This window comes from Corythoichthys intestinalis, chromosome 16 (genome assembly GCF_030265065.1).
Source record: "Corythoichthys intestinalis isolate RoL2023-P3 chromosome 16, ASM3026506v1, whole genome shotgun sequence".
Lineage (NCBI taxonomy): Eukaryota > Metazoa > Chordata > Actinopteri > Syngnathiformes > Syngnathidae > Corythoichthys > Corythoichthys intestinalis.
Window position 1 is genome coordinate 43313277 of NC_080410.1, and position 24398 is coordinate 43337674.

At 38.4% G+C, this 24398-nt stretch overlaps 1 protein-coding gene across 8 annotated transcripts in view; it reads left to right on the forward strand.

Moving 5' to 3' along the window:
* Positions 1–376: 376 nt before the first annotated feature.
* Positions 377–24398, forward strand: part of LOC130932163 (adhesion G protein-coupled receptor L1-like) — a 510564-nt gene continuing 486542 nt past the window's right edge. For 5 of the 8 annotated variants that reach the window (XM_057861613.1, XM_057861614.1, XM_057861611.1 and 2 more), the window contains exon 1: positions 516–1151. The gene's annotated coding sequence lies outside the window, so the exon portion shown is untranslated. The other 3 variants (XM_057861607.1, XM_057861606.1, XM_057861610.1) reach the window with 3 other exon arrangements.

Below are 24398 nucleotides of genomic sequence, written 5' to 3' on the forward strand. Positions count from 1 at the left end.
TTGTTTTATACTTTGGGGAAAAAAGTGAAAAAGAATATTAGTCTTTTATGTGTTTCTTTCTAATGCTAAATCCGAAAAAAATACATTGCACACACATTTTGCATTTGGTGGGGGGTTGCAATGGTTCGCGGTTTTCCACTTATCGCGGTAGGTTCTGGCCCCTAATAACCGCGAAAAACGAGGGATTGCTGTATCACCACTACTAATAATTTTATATACAAATGATACTATTTACAGTGGCGGCAGAGAGTTGGGGTGGTGGCGTAAAAGACAATAATTGAGAAGCACTGGTATAATTATTTAATAAAAAAATAAATCCCCCCCCCCAAAAAAAAAAAAAACATGAGGTAGCGGAAGTAAAACGGAAGTAGGGTCGTAGAAGTAAACACGAGTGTCAAACACAGTGCTGTATATTTTCCTTATTTGGACATTGGGGGGCGTTTTCCAACTGCAAGACAGACAACGAGGCGGTGCCACCCGCTTCTAATGTCAGCTTCCAACCAAGTGGTAAGTGCATCGCTCCAAAAAGCGCTTGTGGATGTTTTTACTTGCACGTGTGTGCGCGCTCGTGTGCTGTCTATCGACTGACGAGAAGGGAGGGTAAAAAAAAAAAAAAAAAGGAGCCCGAGAGAAGAGTGCGCGACTGCGCGTCAGTGCGCAAGAGAGCGAGCGAGAGTGCACACGGTTTTCCCCTTCCTCTCCTGCACGCTTTGCCTCCTCATCGCGTCTCATTCGAGAAGGCTGCGAGCGGACGAGGAGACCACTCACTCTCTGGAACCAAGGACATTTCATTTCAAAAAGAGAAAACCACTTGATTTTTCTCGCGTTTGGCGCAAACTTGCATCTCTTTTTGAAGTCGATGATGTTATCGTTTATTTTGATGCCTTCACGGGCGCATTTTTAATCAGGAAGGAGCAACAATCATCAAACTAGAGTATTTGACTTTTTATTTTTTTTCCCCCTTTCAATGCTGTTTGCCTTTAAGACAGCAGGCTGCTATTAATTTTTAATTCGTATGCATCCGCACGAAGGTGGAGAGGAAGGAAGAAGTGTGCAAGAAAGTGAGGCGGGACGCCAGATTGAATGAATGAATGAACAAATGAATGAGCTACACTGAGCTTCCCCAGCAAGAGAAGATTGCAGGACTAAAGGTAGGATTATTCTTGTTTAATGTCAAATTTTCTAGATGCTAAGTCTGTGATTTGTGCCTTTTATTTTATTTTTTTTGGTCCTGCGTCTTATACATAATTCATATAAACTGCCTCAGATATGCATCCCTGCTTTTCACAGGGAAGCAAAGGTGGGCATCTTTTTAAAAAAATTTTTTTTTTTATTGACGCAGCTAAAAAGGACAAGCGTGCACGGAATATTTCACAGCATGAGCGCGAGGCTGTTTATGAATTTGCAGTACCTCCAGCCACAAAGTGAACTACTCTCAACATCCTTTACAGAGTACACTATTAATCCTCCACCTTGTCAAATCATGACCTGTAGGCCACTTGCCCTCTGGAAGAGGAGGAGGGATGGAGAGAGAGAGCTAGAGAGAAGGAGTCCTTGACAAATGTCCCCGCTGCAAATTGAGTCATACTTTAATTTTCCCTCTTTCAACCTAACTTTAGCCAAGTCGAGGAAAAGAGAAGCAAAGGTGATGAATGTCTGGTTTGACTGTAGCATCAACACAAGAAAAATCATTATCCTCTTCCTCACTGTAATTAAACATTCCAACCCGGGGTTCATATGGTGAAGCTATGCTGATGTAATTCCCCCACATAATAAAGGGTAATAAAAAAAAGGCACGAGTGGCCCACGCCGTCGTTACGACGGAAGAAATTAAACCTTTTGTCTTTGTGTTGTTGCCGAGATAAAATTGAAACGGCGCTAGGTAGGAAAACAAAAGAGGGCAAGAGAGCTTGTTATTTCCTTGCCGGTAAGCCTTTTGCTCATTTCAACAGCTTGCATTGTGTTTGTCCTGGCAATTCCGGCGCCCTGAAATTGGCATGTCTTAGTGGGGGGTGTTGGTAAATGAAATTCAAATTCTTCAGGTGTTGAAAAAAAAAACAGCAATATTGGAAGTGTCTGATGGCGTTATCTGTCCGTTCAAGAAGCCAGACTCGGAATTGGTTTACTGCCAAAGCTTCCCTCCCTGGGAAGACAGAGGGATTTATCCCCCACCTTCCTTCTTGTCTGTGCGTCACATCGCTATCAGAAAAATGATTCTCGCCTCTCACTGGCTGAATAATATTCATACATTAGCATGGCATTAATAGGCAGCAGACTCTTAATAAGTCACCGCTCATAATTCGATTTATTGCAGCTCACAATTGAAACACTAGAACTAGTTTGTCGCCACAGGAGGATTCAGTATATAGTAGGGATGTACCGAAAGCGAAATTCTTGGCCGAAACCGAAAGGCCAAAAAATACACATACAGTGCTGCTCGAAAGTTTGTGAACCCCACAGCGATGGTAAGATTTTTTGTAAAAAAAACTAAAATAACCTTATTAAATGTTAAGTTATACCCAAATCCACAATACTGACATTCCAAATAATGGACTGAAACAAAAGAAATAGTTATATTGTCATTCTTTATTTAACAAAAGTGGTTGATTTAAGAAAAACTCAGATATCATGTGTGCAAAAGTATGTGAACCCCTTCAGTTAATAGGATATTGCGCCTCCTTTTGCAGAGATTACCTCAACCAAACGGTTTCTGTAGTGACTAATCAGCCTCTCACATCTACTTTGGGGGATTTTTGCCCATTCTTCCTTGCAGAACGCAGTCAGTTGAGAGAGGTTTGATGGGCGTCTGGCATGAACTGCTCGCTTCAGGTCCCGCCACAGCATTTCAATGGGATTTAGGTCAGGACTTTGACTGGGCCAGTCCAGAACACGAATCTTCTTCTTTTTCAGCCATTCCTTGGTTGTATTGCTGGAATGCTTTGGATCATTATCATGTTGCATGATCCACCTTCTGCCAAGCTTTAACTTCAAAACAGATGGCGTCAGGTTATGTTCTAGGATTTGACAATATTCCTCAGAATTCATGATTCCCTGGACTATGTGGAGTTGTCCAGGTCCTGAGGATGAAAAGCAAGCCCAGATCTTGACATTCCCACCTCCATGCTTCACTGTTGGGAGAAGGTTCTTTTGGTGGTATGCAGTGTTGACTTTTCGCCAGACATGGCGGTTTTGGTTGTGACCAAACAGTTCAATTTTGCACCTACATCAGTTGATGAAAACTCTTTTTAATTTAGTCTCGACAACACAACTGTTAAAAAAAACAAAAAAAAAACTACTGAATTGATTGATTAGGAAATCAGGTTAAAATAATAGAAAATTCCAAAATGTTGAGGGGGTTCACAAACTTTTGAGCAGCACTGTACATAGACTTCATAATCTATTGACTGGACACGGGGCCGATTCATAGGGGGCCTATCTCCGTCAAAGCTGACTGAGTGGGAACACAGACAAAGAGCTTTTTCCTTAGAAAATTATTGTGAATAAATGCTTAAATCCCTGAATTCTTTATAGCTATAGACGTAAAACAGTCTCGATTATTAGTTAAAAGCAAAGAAAACAGTGCAGTTTGCATTTATTTTACGTAAATATTGCGAACTATGAGGCTAGTCAGTAAGGAAATTAGCGGCCGCCATATGTAAACAAAGAGCATTTTCCTGTTGAAAATTCATGTGAATAAATGCTTAAATCCCTGAATTCTTTATAGATATGGACGTAAAACAGTCTTGGTTCTTGGTTAAAAGCAAAACAATGTGTAAGTAGTGTTCATTTTACGTAAATATTGCGAATATGAGGCTAGTGGGTAAGGAAATTAGCGGCCGCCATATGTAAACAAAGAGCTTTTTCCGTTGAAAATTCTTGTGAATAATGCTTAAATCCCTGAATTCTTTACAGATATGGACGTAAGTCAGTCTTGATTCTTAATTAAAAGCAAAAATAACGTGCAGGTAGCATTTATTTCACGTAAATATTACGAACTATGATGCTAGTCAGTAAGGAAATTAGCGGCCGCCATATGTAGACAAAAAGCTATTTCCGCTGAAAATTCTTGTGAATAAATGCTTAAATCCCTGAATTCTTTATAGATATAGACGTAAAACAGTCTCGATTATGAGTTAAAAGCACAGAAAACCGTGCAGTTAGCATTTATTTTACGTAAATATTGCGAACTATGAGGCTGGTCAGTAAGGAAATTAGCGGCCGCCATATGTAAACAAAGAGCTTTTTCCGTTGAAAATTCTTGTGAATAATGCTTGAATCCCTGAATTCTTTATAGATATGGATGTAAAACAGTCTCGTTTCTTGGTTAAAAGCAAAAATAACGTGCAGGTAGCATTTTTTTTACGTAAACATTGGGAACTATGAGGCTAGTCAGTAAGGAAATTGGCGGCCACCATATGTAAGCAAAGAGCTTATTCTGTTGAAAATTCATGTGAATAATGCTTAAATCCCTGAATTCTTTACAGATATGGACGTAAAACTGTCTTGATTATTGGTTAAAAGCAAGAAAAACGTGCAGGTAGCATTTATTTTACGTAAATATTGCGAACTATGTGGCTAGTCAGTAAGGAAATTAGCGGCCGCCATATGTAGACAAAGAGCTTTTTCCGTTGAAAATTCTTGCGAATAATGCTTAAATCCCTGAATTCTTCACAGATATGGACGTAAAACAGTCTCGATTCTTGGTAAAAAAGGCAAAAAAAACCTTCAGGTAGCATTTATTTTACGTAACTATTGCGAACTATGTGGCTAGTTAGCAAGGAAATTAGCAGCCGCCATATGTAGACAAAGAGCTTTTTCTGTTGAAAATTATTGTGAATAATGCTTAAATCCCTGAATTCTTTATAGATATGGACATAAAACAGTCTTGATTCTTGGTTAAAGTCAGTAAGGAAATTATTCTATTCTATTCTATTCTATTCTATTCTATTCTATTCTATTCTAAAATCTTTTTCATAATAATATTACTTTATTTTTCAATTTAAGGGCCATCTTACACAATTTCTGTTATTTATCGAAGTCGTATTTATTTCAAAATTATATATATATTTTTTAAATTTATATTGGACACTTTTGGGGTTCGGTAAAAAAAGTCTTTACAAGTCTTAAATTTGGCCTGTTTAACCATGCAGAGACCTTGCAACAGGAATTGACTCAGAAATACCACAAAATCAACAGGAAGTGACTGAAAATCAACAGCAAATGACCTGAAATGCCCCAAAACTGAAATCCTTCTTTGCTATTGACTGCAATAGACCTCCAATTCGTCGAAGGAGTTCATTCGCTGCCATCCCTCCCAGTTCAGAAGAATTGGACACCTAGTAATGATAAACTGAATACAATTCACAGCAGAAGCATGAAAAAAACTCATTTTTCTGTTTATTAGTAAGCTTGGGAACGATAAACCGATACGACCGGATGTCCGGTTTTACAGGTAAGAGATACAAGTGTATCGATAGTAAAGTTACCATTCGACGCTAATTAGCCATTAAAATTTCAAAGAACTGATAGTAGAGATAGGATTTGGCTATCGCGAGCACAAGAATCGGCTACTAGTGCCTGGTACAATACATTGCTTAATATGATAATACTTTAGCTTTTCTCTCACATGCTGCGCTTTATGCGGCGCAGTTTGTAAAGCAGCACATTCTGAAAATTACGACAGCATTTTCTCACATTTAGCGCCACACAGTGTTTAAAACGTGGAGCACACAAAATACTCTTTAAATAGTTTCTCCTAAATATATATTTTACCGGTATATATTGTTATTATCACAATGACTCATGTCCAAGAGCAGACAGCCATCGTTGAGTAGGTTAAAGGTTTTATTCATTTTCAAGCAACGTAAACAGTAGAGCTGGGAATCTTTGGGCACCTAACGTTTTGATTACGATTCAGAGGCTCCGATTCAATTATGAAACGATTATTGATGCACCCCCCTCCTTTTAAATTTTTTTTTTAATGTTTTGTACATTAGTTCCAAAATTGTTCAAAAATCCTCTCAGGCTAAACCAAACTACTATTTCAGTATCAAGTTAACATATAACAGTAAACAAATATACAAAAATAACAGTAAATAAAATACTCCAGTCCCCATTCTGTATCAGCAGCTTTAAACTACATTCAATTAATTTAATGTTGTGAATCAACCGTTACAGTTGTTAAAATTGCTCCCGTTATTCCATAATTTCCCTTTTATCTACTTTCGACATGTCAAAGTTTTAAAACTGTTTCATCATTTAAAGATAGATTCAAGACAAGATTTTGCCGATTTAGGAGTATTTTAGATAAAAAGTTAATTCGGTTCGCTACAAAAGAGCCTTCTAGAGAAGTCTACTGCTTTAAGATGGCGGCTGTTTACTAACGCCGGCAAGTCTGTCATTTTGCATCTCTCTTCAATAATACATGTTCTAACACCGCCGTCGTCTGTCATTTTGCATCTAGTTCTACATATATATTAGGGCTGCAGCTATCGATTATTTTAGTAGTCGATTAATCGATGAACTAGTTAGTTTGAATAATTGAGTAATCGGATAAGAACATGAAAAATTAAAATACCTGAGCTGAGCTTCAAACTGGATAAAAAAATAATTAAATAAGGATCTATGTTTCACAAAAGAACAATTGTCTAACTTACATAGCAAAATTTCTCTAGCTTAAATGCTATAAAACACTTTTTTTTTTTTTTTTTTTTTTTTTTACAATGCTCTTAACAAATGGTTAAGACACAGTCCCACAAAAAAACAGCTAAATATACTCATAAACTAAATTATGAATGCATTAAAAAATCATTAGCTCCAAAAAACTTAGCTTATGTCGGTCTTAACATGGAGCAGCTGGATTCACCCATGTAAAATGAGGCGGACAAGAGGGCAGTGTATCTACTCAAATCAATAAAACTGAATGCAAACACTTTCGAAATAAACCATTACAATGCCACAATAATCAAACGAAAACTCGAATCAGCAAAATTTAATTCGAATCTTTTTTTTCTAATCGAATACTCGAGTTAATCAATTAATGGTTGCAGCACTAATATATATGATATCTACTGTAGTCGTATGTTTGTAGCAACTAGCAACTTCCATTCCGCTTTACCTGGTATAATTCAATAATCGGAATTTGGATGTTTGTGAATCGTTCTCGAATCTTCCACGGCCGAATCGCGAATAATCTAAGAATCGGAAATTTCGCATGCCTCTAGTAAACAGACAGTCTGTGCTGCTCCACCAGCTTTTATTTTGTTACTTCCGGTCTCCAGTTATGTGAATTTGCATGTTAAGCTAAATATTTAGTTCTGACCGTTTCCAGATTTAGCATTTAGGATGTAGGATATAAATTTAAGATTTAAATTAAATATTTAGTTCTGGATTTAAACATTCAGGTCCAAAACGTATTTTAAAATGAATATTTAGGTTGCTAAATAATGTTGTAAATGTGCCAAAAAACGTGACTATAAAAATACCCAGATGTTCCCACCCCTAATATAGACTGTATTTTATTTTTTTTTTGTGCTTATCTGTGAAATTCATTCGCCTTCTCTCCGCTCATGCACAGCTGAACGAGCAAGCATGCAAATGACAGCCCCGCGCGCACATATACATTTTTAATTTTTATGCATACGAGGGTGAAATGTCCCAAAAGTGAATCCTCTGGTTTCCTTAGCATGCCACTTCTTTAATATGCATGCATTCCCTAAAGCTCTTTTAACAAGGCTTCCTCGATGAATATGTTAATGGGAAATAATCAGAAAGACAGCCACTAATATGAATTTCAGAAATTGACCCGCGACATAGCATTTCTTCATGTCCTCGGGACAACGACGTTGTTGTTCCTTTTCTTTCCACAAATGTAAATCCGAGCCACGACGGCAACTTGTAAAGTTCGGGCCGTGATGATGTTTGAAAAGAAATCACGGTTAATTAGAACCTAGGGAACGCTGACGTCTGTCTGTAAAAAAAAAAAAAAAAATCAACAAATAAAATAGCCTTTAGTTAAGAGTTTTGTTGGTAAGCATTCAAGGACGCTTTGGAATAAAAGAAGCCGAGGAAACGGCTTCATTAAAGATGTAATATGCGTTCCGGTGTGGCGAGGCTTTCACAAATACGACACGGTCCATCTGTGTAGCTTTTTGATTCGAACTGTTTTCAGTTTTTGTCAGTGAATCGGTGAGATTTGCTGCATCATCGCGTCTCCATCATAATTTTGCTCTTATTCTGGTAAATCTTGCTCTGTTTTCATGTACAGTGGGGCAAATAAGTATTGTGTACATATTGAGTATATATTGAGCAGACCTACTTAGTTCCTACCATTGAAAATAACTACAGTGGGGCAAATAAGTATTTAGTCAACCACAAATTGTGCACGTTCTCCCATTTGAAAATATTAGAGAAGCCTGTAATTGTCAACATGGGTAAACCTCAACCATGAGAGACAGAATGTGAAAAAAAAACAGAAAATCACATTGTTTGGTTTTTAAAGAATTTATTTGCAAATCATTGTGGAAAATAAGTATTTGGTCAATACCAAAAGTTCATCTCAATACTTTGTTATGTACCCTTTGTTGGCAATAACGGAGGCCAAACGTTTTCTGTAACTCTTCACAAGCTTTTCACACACTGTTGCTGGTATTTTGGCCCATTCCTCCATGCAGATCTCCTCCAGAGGAGTGATGTTTTGGGGCTGTTGTTGGGCAACACGGACTTTGAACTCCCTCCACAGATTTTCTATGGGGTTGAGATCTGGAGACTGGCTTGAGCCCCAGGCATGCCTAAAGTCCGGCCCGGGGGCCAAATGCGGCCCATGGTCAAATTTCACCCAGCCCCCAGCCTCTGTCATAAAATCACTGACGTCTGGCCCGCACACAGACTTAATAAATTGGTCAGCAGTACTGCTACCAGCATATGAAGTAGCTTACACACTAAATGCTGCTCCTCATTTACCCACTAAAAGGCAGCAGCACGCTAAGCAACATTACCCCTTGGGACCCTTCCAATTTTCTAAAATGGCGACATTCAACAAAGAAAGTTGACTGCGACGGCCGGCGCTTCAAGGATAGGTGGAAATGGGACTATTTCTTCACTAAAATACACAACTGTGTCCGCCTCATTTGCAAAGAGACAGTCGCTGTTTTTAAAGAGTTCAATATTAGGCGATATTACCAAACAAAACACGTCGACATGAATGGCAAGATTACAGGGAAGATACACAGCGAGAAACTGAAGCAACTTGAAGCTAGTTTAACTTCACAGCAGCAGTATTTCGCAAGTCGAAAGAGAACGCCACAAAGGCTAGTTGTGAGATTGTTGAAATTATTAATTAAAAAAAAAAAATGATAAAGCAAATGTGACACACAGAATGGTTTGCTAAAATTTGCTTAAATATATTGTTCTACGTAAAGGATGTCAGCCAAGGTCGGCCCCCCACATTTTTACTACACCAAATCTGGCCCCCTTTGCAAAAAGTTTGGACACCTCTGGGCTAGGCCACTCCAGGACCTTGAAATGCTTCTTACGAAGCCACTCCTTTGTTGCTCTGGCTGTGTGTTTGAGATCATTGTCATGCTGAAAGACCCAGCCACGTCTCATCTTCAATGCCCTTGCTGATGGAAGGAGATTTTCACTCAAAATATCTCGATACATGGCCCCATTCATTCTTTCCTTTACACAGATCAGTCGTCCTGGTCCCTTTGCAGAAAAACAGCCCCAAAGCATGATGTTTCCACCCCCATGCTTCACAGTGGGTATGGTGTTCTTCGGATGCAATTCAGTATTCTTTCTCCTCCAAACACAAGAACCTGTGTTTCTACCAAAAAGTTCTATTTTGGTTTCATTTGACCATAGCACGTTCTCCCAGTCCTCTTCTGGATCATCCAAATGCTCCCTAGCAAACCGCAGACGGGCCTGGACATGTACTGGCTTCAGCAGGGGGACACGTCTGACAGTGCAGGATTTGAGTCCCTGGAGGCGCATTGTGTTACTGATAGTAGCCTTTGTTACTGTGGTCCCAGCTCTCTGTAGGTCATTCACTAGGTCCCCCCGTGTGGTTTTGGGATTTTTGCTCACCGTTCTTGTTATCATTTTGACGCCATGGGGTGAGATCTTGCATGGAGCCCCAGATCGAGGGAGATTATCAGTGGTCTTGTATGTCTTCCATTTTCTTATAATTACTCCCACAGTTGATTTCTTTACACCAAGCGTTTTACTTACTGCAGATTCAGTCTTCCCAGTCTGGTGCAGGTCTACAATTTTGTCTCTGGTGTCCGTCGACAGCTCTTTGGTCTTGGCCATAGTGGAGTTTGAAGTGTGACTGACTGAGGTTGTGGACAGGTGTCTTTTATACCGATAATGAGTTAAAACAGATGCCATTAATACAGGTAACGAGTGGAGCCTCGTTAGACCTCGTCAGAAGAAGTTAGACCTCTTTGACAGCCAGAAATCTTGCTTGTTTGTAGGTGACCAAACACTTATTTTCCACTCTAATTTGGAAATAAATTATTTAAAAATCAAACAATGTGATTTTCAGTCCCCCCCCCCCCCCCCCCCCCCACACATTCTGTCTCTCATGGTTGAGGTTTACCCATGTTGACCATTACAGGCCTCTCTAATCTTTTCAAGTAGGAGAACTTGCACAATTGCTGGTTGACTAAATACCTATTTGCCCCACTGTAATTGGCTGCCACTGACAACGATAGACGCCCAGTCCAGATCAACGTTCATCGCCGTCACTGGCAATTTAACATGATCATTCAATGCCAGCCATCTCAGTTCATATGCATTTGATGTCTGTCACTGTCAACGACAGTGAATGAGTTAAATAAAATCAAGTATAAACTCTTTTAGTCCGTTTATTTGTTTTTTTTGTTTCCAGAGGCGAAATCCGATTAGAGCCAGGAGCCAGGCTCCGGCTGACCTCTCGTCTTCCTCTCTCGCGCAGGAAGTTATTTTGTTGATAATCATGTCTGTACCTGGTATTGATTCTTTGTAATTCTGGAGATTGTTTGCAATCATAATATATTCAAAACAAACCTTTTGCAATATTGGATATTTTTCTCTCGCCAAAAATAAAGTCATTTTGACAAAGCAATCATGTTGATGAAACGGCTTTTCATGAAATTTTCCCGCATTTTTTTTTTTTTTTTAACAAAACTGTCAACCCTTCAGGGGGCAAGTGACAATTTTTGTTATTATTGTGCTTCAGTGTTTTACCTCTGCGGAAATGACTGCCTGTGCAACCAATTATTTCCACTCAAAATAGCCAATTGAGTGTTTTTTTTTTTTGGTTCTGTTTTGTTTTGTTTGTTTTCCAAGTCAATAATTGGCCTGCAGTTAACTTCGGATAAGAACAAGCTGCTTCGGGTCTCAAATATGGGCTTTGAATTGACGTTTTTGGCTTCATTTGACAGTTTACTCATTCTAAAATCGTGTATTTTTTGCATCACTAAATACTAAATTGTCCATAGGCTTGAATGCGAGTGCTTCTAATGCAGTGCTTCTCAATTATTTTCTGTCACGCCCCCCCAAGGAAGACGTAAATGTTTCGCGGCCCCCCAAACTCTCTGCCGCCACTGTAAATAGTATCATTTGTCTATAAAATTACTATTATAAATACGCATCTGCCTAACATTGTGTCCTTTTTTTCTAATAAAGAAAAAAGTAACATAGATCAACTTATAATAAAGTATAACTTTATTTACATTGTTTTGTTTGTAACAGAGAAGACTTGACGTGCATCAATTTGCCTGAATTAAAAAAAAAAAATTCATATCCAAACTAAAAAATACACTGAAGGTACATATTTGACCATTTGTTACAGAAAAATAAAATGTAATAAAATCAGTAAATAATACCAAATTAAAATTGATTAGAAACATTCACCCATGAGGACAATGTGCCAGAAAATTTGACCGAAAAAACAAATCTGAATAAAAGGGGGAAAAAAGTGTCCTTGGACAGGACAGTTTTTATTTTTGCTGCTCACAGTATTTACCTCCTTTGCAATGGTGTGGAGTTATTTTGCAATTAGCATGCTAACAATGCTCACTGGCTTACTGATATAACACTGACAAAGCAGGACGATTGTTGGCAATATTCGGCACGTTTTCACTGAAAAAAATCAAGCGGCTTAACAATGAGATTGGGGTCTAATGTATTTAAGTGGCTTCTTAATTGATTTGGCTTCTTGCTGTCTGCTATAATTATTTTTAGACACAGTAAACAGTGGTCTTTCATCATCACCCACCGTATTAAAAGTCAAAGCTAAAAGGCAAACGGCACGAAAAAAGCGCATTCACGGCGGCCGAGGTAGACTGTAGGTGAGGGCAGTCGTCGTGACGATCCCAAGCCGAAAATGGCACTTCTCGGGCGGCGACGTGAGAACCGGACAAGACAGTGGGTCGCTGCGTGAGTGAGTCCGGTCGGAAACGGCTTTCGAAAACGGCGGTGGCACACTGCTCTTCATATCTGTTGTCTGTGTGTGCTGAGTGCTCTTCCTTAGTTCAAAAATACTGCGCGCACTCTGAAAATGAGAGCGCCACTGCCACCTACTGAGTGGATGTGCAAGTACACTTTATTCCAGTACGGCAAAAAAAAAAAAAAAATGTTCCCCGAGGTCACATGCGCCCCCCCTGGCATTGCTCTGCGCCCCCCCAGGGGGGCGCGCCCCACTATTTGAGAAGTACTGTTCTAATGTAACATGCTTTTAAATTTTACTTGAGTATTCTTAGGAAGAAACAATATCATCAATTTATTATTGCTTGTGTGATCTATTTGCTTTAGTTTGTCAGAGACAATTCTGCCTCGGGCTTTGTCGTCATCACTCTGTTTCACCAATCCACTTTTACCATTAGTGACGTTTGAGTCTATTTCACCAAATAATTGGCGCCAGAAAGTCATGCGAGTCTCCACACAGAAGCAATACAATAGATACAATACAATATTATATTTCTTCCTTTTCCTAACCGTAGAAACTGAATAGTTCTTTGCACATTTATTACCCCTAAATGTTGTCTGAGTGGCATGTGTTTTATTTATTTGTTTGATTTTGCACTACTATAATTAACAGAAATTTGTTGTCATGGGGGAAATTTGATTTTGTAATACTTAATGGTAATGAAGCACTTTTTTGCATTTTCCTTGTTTATATTAATAAAAAAAAAAAGATTTTGGTTTTGTTATTTATATAGCATCTAATATGGGATACTGTGGTTCTTCTCCTTATGAACGTCTCTAGATACAAAATTTTCAGGTTAAGACTAGGCATGTATGAGATTCTGACGGTATGATAGCCTTAAACATAAATATCCCGGTATCATGGTATTGCAATTAAAGCTCTAAAATGTGTTACTTTAAGATATTTGGGTTTAAAAAAAAAAAGCTATTTTCAATTGAACAGGATTTTTTTTTCAAACCATATTAGCAAATTGGAACATAAGTATGATGATTAAAAATAAATAAATAAATATATATATATATACATATATATATATATGTATGTATATATATATATGTATGTATGTATATATATATATATATATATATATATATATATATATATATATATATATATATATATATATATTAGGGTTGTTCCGATCATGTTTTTTTTGCTCCCGATCGTTTTACTTTGAGTATCTGCCGATCCCGATATTTCCCGATCCGATTGCTTTTTTTTTTTTTTTTTTTTGCTCCCGATTCATTTCCAATCATTCCTGATAATTTTTCCCGATCATATACATTTTGGCAATGCATTATGAAAAAAATGAATAAAACTCTGACGAATATAAACATTCAACATACAGTACATAAGTACTGTATTTGTTTATTATGACAATAAATCCTCAAGATGGCATTTACATTTTTAACATTCTTTCTGTGAGAGGAATCCACAGATAGAAAGACTTGTAATTCTTAAAGGATAATGTGACTTTGTATATTGTGACTAAATATTGCCATCTAGTGGATTTTTATGAGCTTTCAGGAAATGATACTGCAGCCATTTAACTTCTGCCCAAATGCATGTTGGGAAGTGCAACCATGACTGTGCGTAATGGTACCAATTGATATATCTTCTCAGCGTTGGGAAATAAAATAGGGTGTTAAGAAAAAGATCAACTACTACCTTTCTTCCCCACATTACTTCCCACGATATTTCTAATCATTGAGAGAGGGATTGTAAGGCTTTAGCCAATTAAAAAAAGGCTTCAAAGGCTGCCAAAATTCTCTCTACTCATTTTACGTTGCCTTTTAGCTCTATGTATAAGTAATACGGTGCCATTATAGATTGAACGCGACAATTCGTGAGTGGGTAATGCAGCGCATGCGTTAATTGTGTTAAATATTTTAATGTTATAACCGCCGTTGACGCGATAAATTTGACAGCCCTACTTTAAGCCAAAACTAAAGACTCTGGATGAGTGTAAAACATTTTGTCTGTCACGTTAAATACAATTAGAAAACGATTTAATTAAAATCGATCGATCGGGACATCTTTAATATATACATATATATAAATATATTAGTGCTGTCAAACAATTAAAAAAATTAATCTAGTTAATCATATGTCAACTGTGTGATTAATCATGAATAATCACATTTGCCTCGGGATGAATAAAGTTGCTCTTCAGGAAAAAAAATTTAGGAAAATACTATAATTGACTTAAAATTTGTTTTAAGATGAAATGTATGATGTGTGAATGAATTAATACTTGACTAAATAGAGTTTTAAAATTTTATTTAACAACTCAGCTTGAATGAAATAAAAAAAAAAAAAAATTGTCTGTATTATACAGCAAAGAGGTTTAACAGATTAAAGTGCCTCAGACTAACAATGTGGCTCAAGTACCGTTTGGCATATTACCCAAAATTAACTAACAATTTAAAGAGCAGACAAGCACAATATAGTAACAATAACAATTGGGTGTTGTTGTTGTTGTCATTTGATTTGCAAGGCCCTCGTCTTCGACTATTTTAATGGGTCTACGCTCTACAGTCTCTGGCACAACGGCGGCTTGTCGCACATCCACTTGCCAGGAGAGCACTATATTCGGCTTATTGTGCTCGTGTGCCCGGTGTTCTGTCAAATTTTCCGACTGATCAGAAATTGCAACTTTGAGTTAAAAATAGCCGCGAATACAGCGATTACAAAGTAAACACTACAAACTTTCTTTAAATTAAGGACTACTTACGTTTGATCGTTGATAGGCATGTAAAAAGCTCTCCTCATGCACATTAGCTGCACGTTAGCTGCACAACAACTGCAGCCGCCCTCGTCCGGGGAACGAGCTGTAAATTGCTCTCCGGCGAAAACAGTCGACAACCCAGTCGTCATGTCAAAACATCGGGGCTAGTTATGTGTGATTTTCCGCTTCGAAGATTTTGAAACATCACTCGGTTCGGATTAGCATGTCGGCTACCTGTCACGCCTTTTGGTTTGTTTACATTCTCCGAAGCCGGGGAAGGGAAATGACATATGTCCGATTTAGGTGTCATAAAATATCGTTCAGGAGGTGCGACAGTGAAGGTGAAGTCGACAGTTTTGACCATTATGGAGTAATTTTGCCATGTCGTCCTGAATAAGTGCATTTTTATTATTTCATATTTCATTTAGCACAAGACTGTTATTTGTCATGACCATGCCATTTATTTAGCAATTGGGGAAAAAATACTTGGATAAAAAGAATATCCTGTAAAAATATTGGCGTAGAGAGACTGAAACAATGACATTTTGCGGCTCTCTTCGTCGCGTTTTCCTCGTTCTGCATAATTCCCCCTCAATGGGCTGAATAGTAAAACCGATGAGCCCATTCTCCTGCTGACGTCATCCACCTGTTGGGGACGCTAGAGCCCTTCAACGGTAGGCGTGGGTAACCGGCAGATTAAAAGACTAATTTCTCGTCATCTGCGCTATGCTAAATTGTTGTATATAGTCGAGTCGTCTCAAAATATGATTCTAATTCACTTTATAATGCTATTTAAGACTTTTTTTTCTCCTGTCGTATGGTCTTTAAATGCTATAAAATGCGAAAGTTTTTTTTTTTTTCTCGTTCAAACACATATTTCCACAAAAACAGCTAAATATACCTATAAACTAAATTATGAATTCATAAAAACACATATTGGCTTGAACAAAAACTTACCTTATTTTGGTCTTAACAGGGAGCAGCTGACTACAGCCATGTGAAATGAGTTATGTCATATTCAACGTATCCACCCAAATCAATAAAACTAAATGCAAACACTTTCAAAACAAACCATTACAACGCCACTCTAATTAAACGAATACTCGCAGCAAAATTTAATTCGAAGCTTTTTTCTAACCGAGTTACTCGAGTTAATCGATTAATCGTTGCAGCACTATGACCAATGATGATTGAAATGGGTTGGACTTCGAGCGTCTTCCATGGCTGCCAAAGAGTGAAATATTTATACCGGCTATTGAAAACGCATCTCAGGAAAGTGACAAGCATCAGATTGAGGACTTTTCCGTCACCACGTAGCCGTGCAATCCTGGGCTTCGGGTTCCGAGGGATCCGCTTCCTGGAACCCATTTTTCCCGCTAATTCAATTCCGCGGCTGTCTGTTGGCGCCGTGCTGGCGAAAATGAGGGGCGGCAACGAGAGCGCACGAAAGGCAAAAAAGAATCGATGGGGACTGTTTTTCATAAATTGAGTGGGTGTAAAATTAGCCAGACGAGCAACACGTGGGATTGAGCGACTGCTGTATTTGTCTATTGAGTGAATAGACCCACACCCTGATTCTCGATCAATGGGAACAATCAACCGCCGCCATTTGGTGTTTGGAGTTTTTTTCAAAGTGGAGGGCAGTGCAATTTTCACCAGCAAATACTTGTAATGTTACTGTAATCTCGTAATGGCCACTTGTGATTGCGCCTTTGTCGCGGCCCGATTTTCACTATTCATCTTGAAAGCCGGTCCAAATAGCAGTATTCAGCTCACTCTGTTTGCTAGTATTACCACACGTTTAATGGCTTTCGAAGGCACAGTGCAAATATATTTCTGCCGCCACTTGAGCAAAAGGGACCCCCACCCCACCCCGGATCAATATAACCTTGCCCTACTGGTTGTTTGGCATTTCAGTGAAGTCGGTCATGGCTGCTACTGCCAAAGCTTTCGAAGGGCAGCAGCGTTCTTAAAGCCGCAAGATCGATTGCGATGCTGTTGCTCTAATAGCAAACAATATTGAATATTGCAGCACAGGAAGCCTGAAACTAAAAAAGACCATCTTTATTTGTGTGCTTAGGAAAGTAGATGCATTGTGATTAAGGGCTGGGAACCTCTAGGTACCTCACGATACGATTTGCGATAATGATGATCTTACGATATGGCGAGACAACAAAGATTGGTCAGGAAATCATTTTAGGATATTCTTCAAAAAACTAATAAACAGAAAAATGAGCTATTTTCATAATTTTGCTGTGAAATGTTTACCACTTGTAGACGTCCAATCCGTTTGAAGTACGAAATGGAAGTCTATGGCGGTCAGTGGTAACCAATGACTTTAATTTTGGGGCATTTCAGGTCATTTCCTGTAGATTTATGGTCACTTCATTTTCTTTTTGGGGCATTTACGGGTCACTTCCTTTTAATTTTGGGCATTTAAAGGTACCTTCCTGTTGTTTTTGGGGTTACTGAAAAGAAAATGACTCAAGAATGTCCCCAAATGAATAGAAAGTGGCTCAAAATCAGGTCATTTGCTGTTGATTTTCATTCACTTAACTGTTGAATTTGGGGGCATTTCTGGGTGACTTCTTGTTGATTTTTGGGGGCATTTCTGGGTCAATGTTGAATGTATATATCCATCTTGTGTCTTATCGTTCCATTCCAACAATTTATTTTACAGAATATATACAGTACTGTGTGATACGTTTTAGGCAGGACACCTGCCTAAAATTTTGCACAGTACTGTAGATTATTTTTTTTAATTATTAAATTTATTAGGATCATGGAAGCTTCCACTTGGGGAAAATATATGCATACAGTATATCCTGTACATACATAATATAATAAAAATGTACAGTACTGTGCAAAACTTTTGCACAGTACTGTATATAATTTACAGAAAAATATGGCATAATTTTTAGATGGTTTGAATTGCGATTAATTGCGATTAATTACGATTAATTAATTTTTAAGCTGTAATTAACTCGATTAAAAATTTTAATCATTTGACAGCCCTAGTTTTTTTTTTATGTTGACTTTTGTTTTGTGATGCATGCTTTTATTTTGGCGCAGGAAGCGTAGAACAGGAAGCGAATGCATGTACAGACGCACCCGCCCACCACACACACGCACACACAGAGCAGCCAAATGACAGAGGAGGCAGCCTGCATGCACATTTGTTGCTTGTGACCACTTTTGTACTGTTTATTGTGTGTTTTCAATTGTGTTTGAGTACTTGGGGCGAGTTAATGTGATTGTTTTTTGATGATGTGCGGACGCTAACTGACGTATGCTAATCGTTTATAATTGCTGTATCAGCAGCTACTTATAATGCTAATTTAAATTACTGTTCTTGAAGATTAGACTGATTTAATTCCATTTTATTTTAGTTTCATTCTGCAAGTGTTGATGTCATGAGGAGCTGAAAAAAGTCAGCAAACCACACGGACATCTGACATCGTCGTTTTGGAGCTTAGCTTACCGTCTAGCTAGGACTTAAACCTAACGTCTTGGCGAGGACAGTACAATGACGTACAAGACATGTTTTTGCATTGTTTTTTTCGTTGTTTTTTTTTTTTTTTTTGAGGGTGTTTTGTGGTATTTAAAGGGTTTATTCCGACTTACGCGGAAATCCGGGTTACCATCGCCAGCACAGAGTCGGAACTCCTTCGTAAACTGGGGCCTACCACCTGTATAGCTAAAAGAAAAAAAGATAACCAACTGAAACTGTATTTTATGTTCACTATTTTATGTTCACGAAACTAGCGTATTGGAACGCAATAGAAATTAAATACACTAATTCTTACGTTTTCATATTTTTACTATCTACTACGTCAAAATGACAAAATTCAATGACTGAATTAGTGCTGCAACAATTAATCAATTCGATTAGAAAAAAATATTCGAATTCAATTTTGTTGCCTCGAGTATTCGTTTAATTAAAGTGGCGTTGTAATGTTCTATTTTGAAAGTGTTTACATTTAATTTATTGATTTGGGTGGATACATGGCCCTATGGTCTGCCTCATTTCACATGGCTGAATCCAACTGCTCCCTGTTAAGACCAACGTAAGCTAAGTTTTTCTTTGGGCTAATGTATTTTAATGCATCCGTAATTTAGTTTATATGTATATTGAGCCATTTTTTGTGGGAATATGAGTCTGAACCATTTGTTTAGAGCATTGGGAAAAAAACGTAAGCATTTTATAGCATTTAGGCTAGCGGACGTTTGCCATGTAAGTTAGCCAATTGTTCTTTTGTTGTCCATAGATCCTCATTTATTTATTTTTAGTTCCGTTTGAGGCTCAGCTCAGGTATTTTAATTTTTCATGTTCCTCGATTATTCGAACTAAATAGTTCATCGATTAATCGACTACTAAAATAATCGATAGCTGTAGCCCTAGACTGAATGTTTTTTTAAATGTTGCCTTTTGTGAAGTTTCGTAAGTATAAAAAACTAAAACAAAATCATAAACCTAATAATTACAAGAAAAAAGTAATAACAAGCAAATCCACTCAAAAACTAACCTATAATAAACAATTTATCAAAGGAAAAAAAAATCATAATTATTTAAACTATGTTGAAAAATCCAAAATCATACAACCTTGATGGCAACAGTTATTCCAGAAACTATCACTGAAGCTGTAGCTGCTATGGACTTTATGCCACCGACATCCCCTGATGTTAACCCTATTGAGAACTAGCAGATGATCTAATATCCCGGATCGAATTCAACTTGTCGTCGTGTTTTATGGCAGCTTCCCACGTCCCACCTGTCCCTCTAAAAAGAAGGGGGCACCCGCAAATGAAAGCAAACGCCGATCAATTGAGCTAATAGCTTGTCCGATCAATCCTCATGTTTTTCTGACGGCCGGACACAGGGGCGCTGGCGTAATTGGCTTGAACACGGGAGGCTCAGCGTTAATGGCAGGAGTGCGCTCCTTCCTCCCCCTTCCCACCTCCTTGGGTCCTCGCAGCTCCGGCGGCGTCAATACTGTCACCTCTTTGTCCTCGCAGCCGTCTTCTTAATAGTGTGTACGACCCCTTTTAAAGTCTAACACTCAACATCGACACGTTCAGTCAGGCTGCAAAATTAGGAGAGACAATGTATTAACAGTGTGTGCATGCGTGTGCACACAAGTGTGTGTGTCCCTATCTGGCCTCAATAAGCAGCTGAAACTCACCTGAGTTATAACAGAGAGTAGTGCTGCAATGATTAATCGATTAATCAATTAAAAGTAGGGTTGTTCCGATCATGTTTTTTTGCTGCCGATCGTTTTAGTTTGAGTATCTGCCGATCCCGATATGTCCCGATCCGATTGCTTTTTTTTTTTGCTCCCGATTCAATTCCAATCATTCCCGATAATTTTTCCCGATCATATACATTTTGGAAATGCATTAAGGAAAAAAATGAATAAAACTCGGACGAATATATACATTCAACATACAGTACATAAGTACTGTATTTGTTTATTATGACAATAAATCCTCAAGATGGCATTTACATTATTAACATTCTTTCTGTGAGAGGGATCCACAGATAGAAAGACTTGTAATTCCTAAAGGATAAATGTGACTTTGTATATTGTGACTAAATATTGCCATCTAGTGTATTTGTTGAGCTTTCAGTAAATGATACTGTAGCCATTTAACTGTTCTGCCCAAATGCATGATGGGAACCATGACTGTGCTTAGTGGCACCAATTGATATATCTTCTCTGCGTTGGGAAATAACATAGGGTGTTAAGAAAAAGATCAACTACTACCTTGCATCCCCACATTGCTTCCCATGATATTTCTAATTGTTGAGAGAGGGATTGTTAGGCTTTGGCCAATTAAGAAAAGGCTCCAAAGACTGCCAAAATTCACTCTACTCATTTTACGCTGCCTTTTAGCTCTATATATAGGTAAAACGGCGGCATTATAGATTGAACGCGACAATGCGTGAGTAGGTCGTGCAGCGCATGCGTTAATTGCGTTAAATATTTTAATGTGATTAATTTAAAAAAAATTAATTACTGCCGTTAACGCGATAAATTAGATAGTCCTACTTTAAGCCAAAACTAAAGACTCTGGATGAGTGTAAGACATTTTGTCTGTAACGTCAAATACAATTAGAAAATGATTTGATTAAAAAAAAAAAAAATAATAAAGGCATGTCCGATATTTTTTTGCCGATTCCAATACTTTGAAAATGACGTGATCGGACATCTTTAATTAAAAGTGTTTGCATTTAGTTTTATTGATTTGGGAAGATATACTGTCCTCTAGTGGCAACAGTGAAGATGCCATAACTCGTCTAACATGGCTGAATCTAGCTGCTCCATGTTAGGACCAACAAAAAGTTTTTGTTTGAGCTAATTTGTTTGTTTATGCGTTCGTTATTTAGTTTAGAAGTATAGTCAAGGGTTAATATGTGCTGGATCCTGCCGGAACAAGATCCGGCACCTCTTGATTTTGGCCTCCCTGCGTTCCGGGACTTATTTGGGCAGATCCGACCCCTCCTGTGTATAGAAAATGATGACAAAATAAAAACATTTTTGAAAAATGTATTAAAAAAAATAATGATTTGCATAAATTCATTCAAAGCAGGGGTCCCCAACCTTTTTTGCACCCCGGACCGCTGTGATTTGTGTCTTTTTTATCAAGGACCGGTGTTTTGACAAATTTTGCAACCCATCAAAAATTGCAACTATGCGGTTCTGCGCATGCGCGTAACATTAAAAATGGCTGCGAATGCAGCGATTCCAAAGTAAACACTACAAACTTTCTTTAAAGAAAGGAATATTAACTTACGTTTGATCGTGGATGGACAAAGTTCTCCTCAGACCCATCCTGCCATGTTAGCTTCACACCGCTCTCTCACCGTTAACGCCTTCGCCGTGTCGTTAAGCATTAATTAAGAAGCCCGCTTCACAAAGATGCAATGTTGGAAATTGTAGCAAGGTTTTCAGTGTTCTCGTAGCGCTGTCAGGATATTCCGGAATGACTTTAACTGTCTCAAATGTACGTTTAAGGTCGCCGTCATTTGCGATTTGTACAAGCTGATCCTCCTGTTGCACAGACATGCTCGAATCACTCGGTTTATTCACAAATGGGTCACGAATCCACTCCTTCGCAGTTCGTGGGTCTTCGAGGTTGTAGGCTCATCTTCTGGCTCGTCAGGTGACCTTTTTCGCCGTGAAAAATTTCTTCAAAGACGTCTGTTTTCCAGTCATTTTCACTTGTGTGGGGCAACAAATGTGCTCCACCCGCAGCCTAGTCATATGTTATTATGGAGGACAAGCCCACATAGATATATATACCAAACAAGATGTTCTGCTTGCAGTCCAAGCAATGGATTTCTATGACGAAATCTAATCTATACTGTAGTATTATATCTAGAGTAGACAGGGATATTGATGTGTTAAGCAGGGGCACAGGCCAAAGTTAATTCGGCCTGAATGCAATCGTCAATAAAATATTATCTCTGTGCGGCCCGGTAGCAAATGCGCCACGGATTGGTACCGGTCCGCGGCCCGGCGGATGGGGACCCCTGATTTAAAGAACAAATCCCAAGAATTGCATGTTGTTTATAAAAATTTAACGTCATTTGAAAGAGTCAGAGATTTGTTGATGCACTGAAAAGCTGGACCAACAAATCCCGCTCCTGACATAAAATTGGAAATTTGCGGACTCTGGGAAACAAGCAGCCAGGATCAAACAGTATTTCAACATGCCAAAAAGACAGTTGTATTTACTGTCTTTTTTTCAAAAAGAAGGAAGATGGTTCAAAACATGTCAGAAAAGCAACAACCGGCAATGAGGGCAGAGGCAGCGATCATGCTAACGGGCAGGACAGGGTGCAGCAGGAGGCTAGCGCCACAGCAGCTATGTTCACGGACAGCCAGCCAAGCCGGGTGTACTGTAAGTCCCACCTATGGTTATGTGGGCAATTGCCCCTGCTGTTGCACAGCATGGCAAGTGGCCATTTGCGTGTGGTTTTCAGCACCATTTTCTGCCTATGTTCCGGGACCTGTGCCCGTCTCATCATCCCTGCGCTGTCATATGTACTTTGCGTTCCGGCACGTTATGATTTACAAATTAAGCACTGAGTATAGTAAGTTGTTTTTTTGTGAATATGTGTTTGAACGATTTGTTAAGAGCATTGGAAAAAAAAGTTAGCATTTTATAGCGTTTAAGCTCGCGGACATTTGCTTTGCAAGATAGCCAATTGTTCTTTTGTTGTACTTAGATCCTCGTTTGTTTATGTATTTATTTATTTTATATCGTTTGAGGCTAAGCTCAGGTAGATAAATTTATTTTTGGATGAACGTGCAATTCTGCATTGTTTGAAGAAACAAGTGCCAATGAGCTCATTTTGGGGCATTTCCTGTCTATTTTCGGTCAATTCATTTTCTTTTTGTGGTATTTACAGGCCACTTCCTGTTGATATTGGGGCATTTACAGGTCCCTTCCTGTTAATTTTGAGTTTATGAAAAGGAAGTGACTCAAAAATGTCCCCCAAATGAATAGTAATGTCACTCAAAATCAACACGAAATAACCTGTAAATGCCCTAAAATGAACAGGAAGTGACATGTAAATGCCCACAAGACTGGCTGTGAAAGCTTTGGTTTCAGTGCCATTGACGGCGCTTAACGTCCAATCCAGTTAAAATGAATGAACCTATCGCAAAAGCCCCGCCCCCTGTAAAAACTCGGTCAACCCAAGGCTTTGGAATATTCTCTCAGTGACAACGATTGAGTGAAAGAATGATTTATGAATGATAGCGGGAGTGCAAATTTCTGACTTTCCACTACCACAGCTAGGAATAGAGCTGTTCTTTTTAAATGAAGGGTTAGATAAAGGGTTGCAGTATGCAGTGGAGCGGTGATAAATACGGTGATTTTACATTCAGTCGGATTATAAATGTTGTGCAGAGGTGCTAAATAAATTTGGATCATAAACATGAATGTGCAACATGAATACGACGTAAATAAATGCTTAACGTTGAGAGAGCGTTGAGAGTTGATCGCAGCAAAATGTTAGGTGTCTGCATGAGAACTTTCCTTCGTGTGCGTCCACGACCAAACTTAGGTACATCTTTCTTTTTTATAGAAAATTTGTGGCGTTTACTTTAGACTTTAAGTGCTGGGGTTTTGACAGTTTAGATTAGTTATGTTATATTTGATTAGTGTAGTGACGGGCTAGTAAACAAGAAG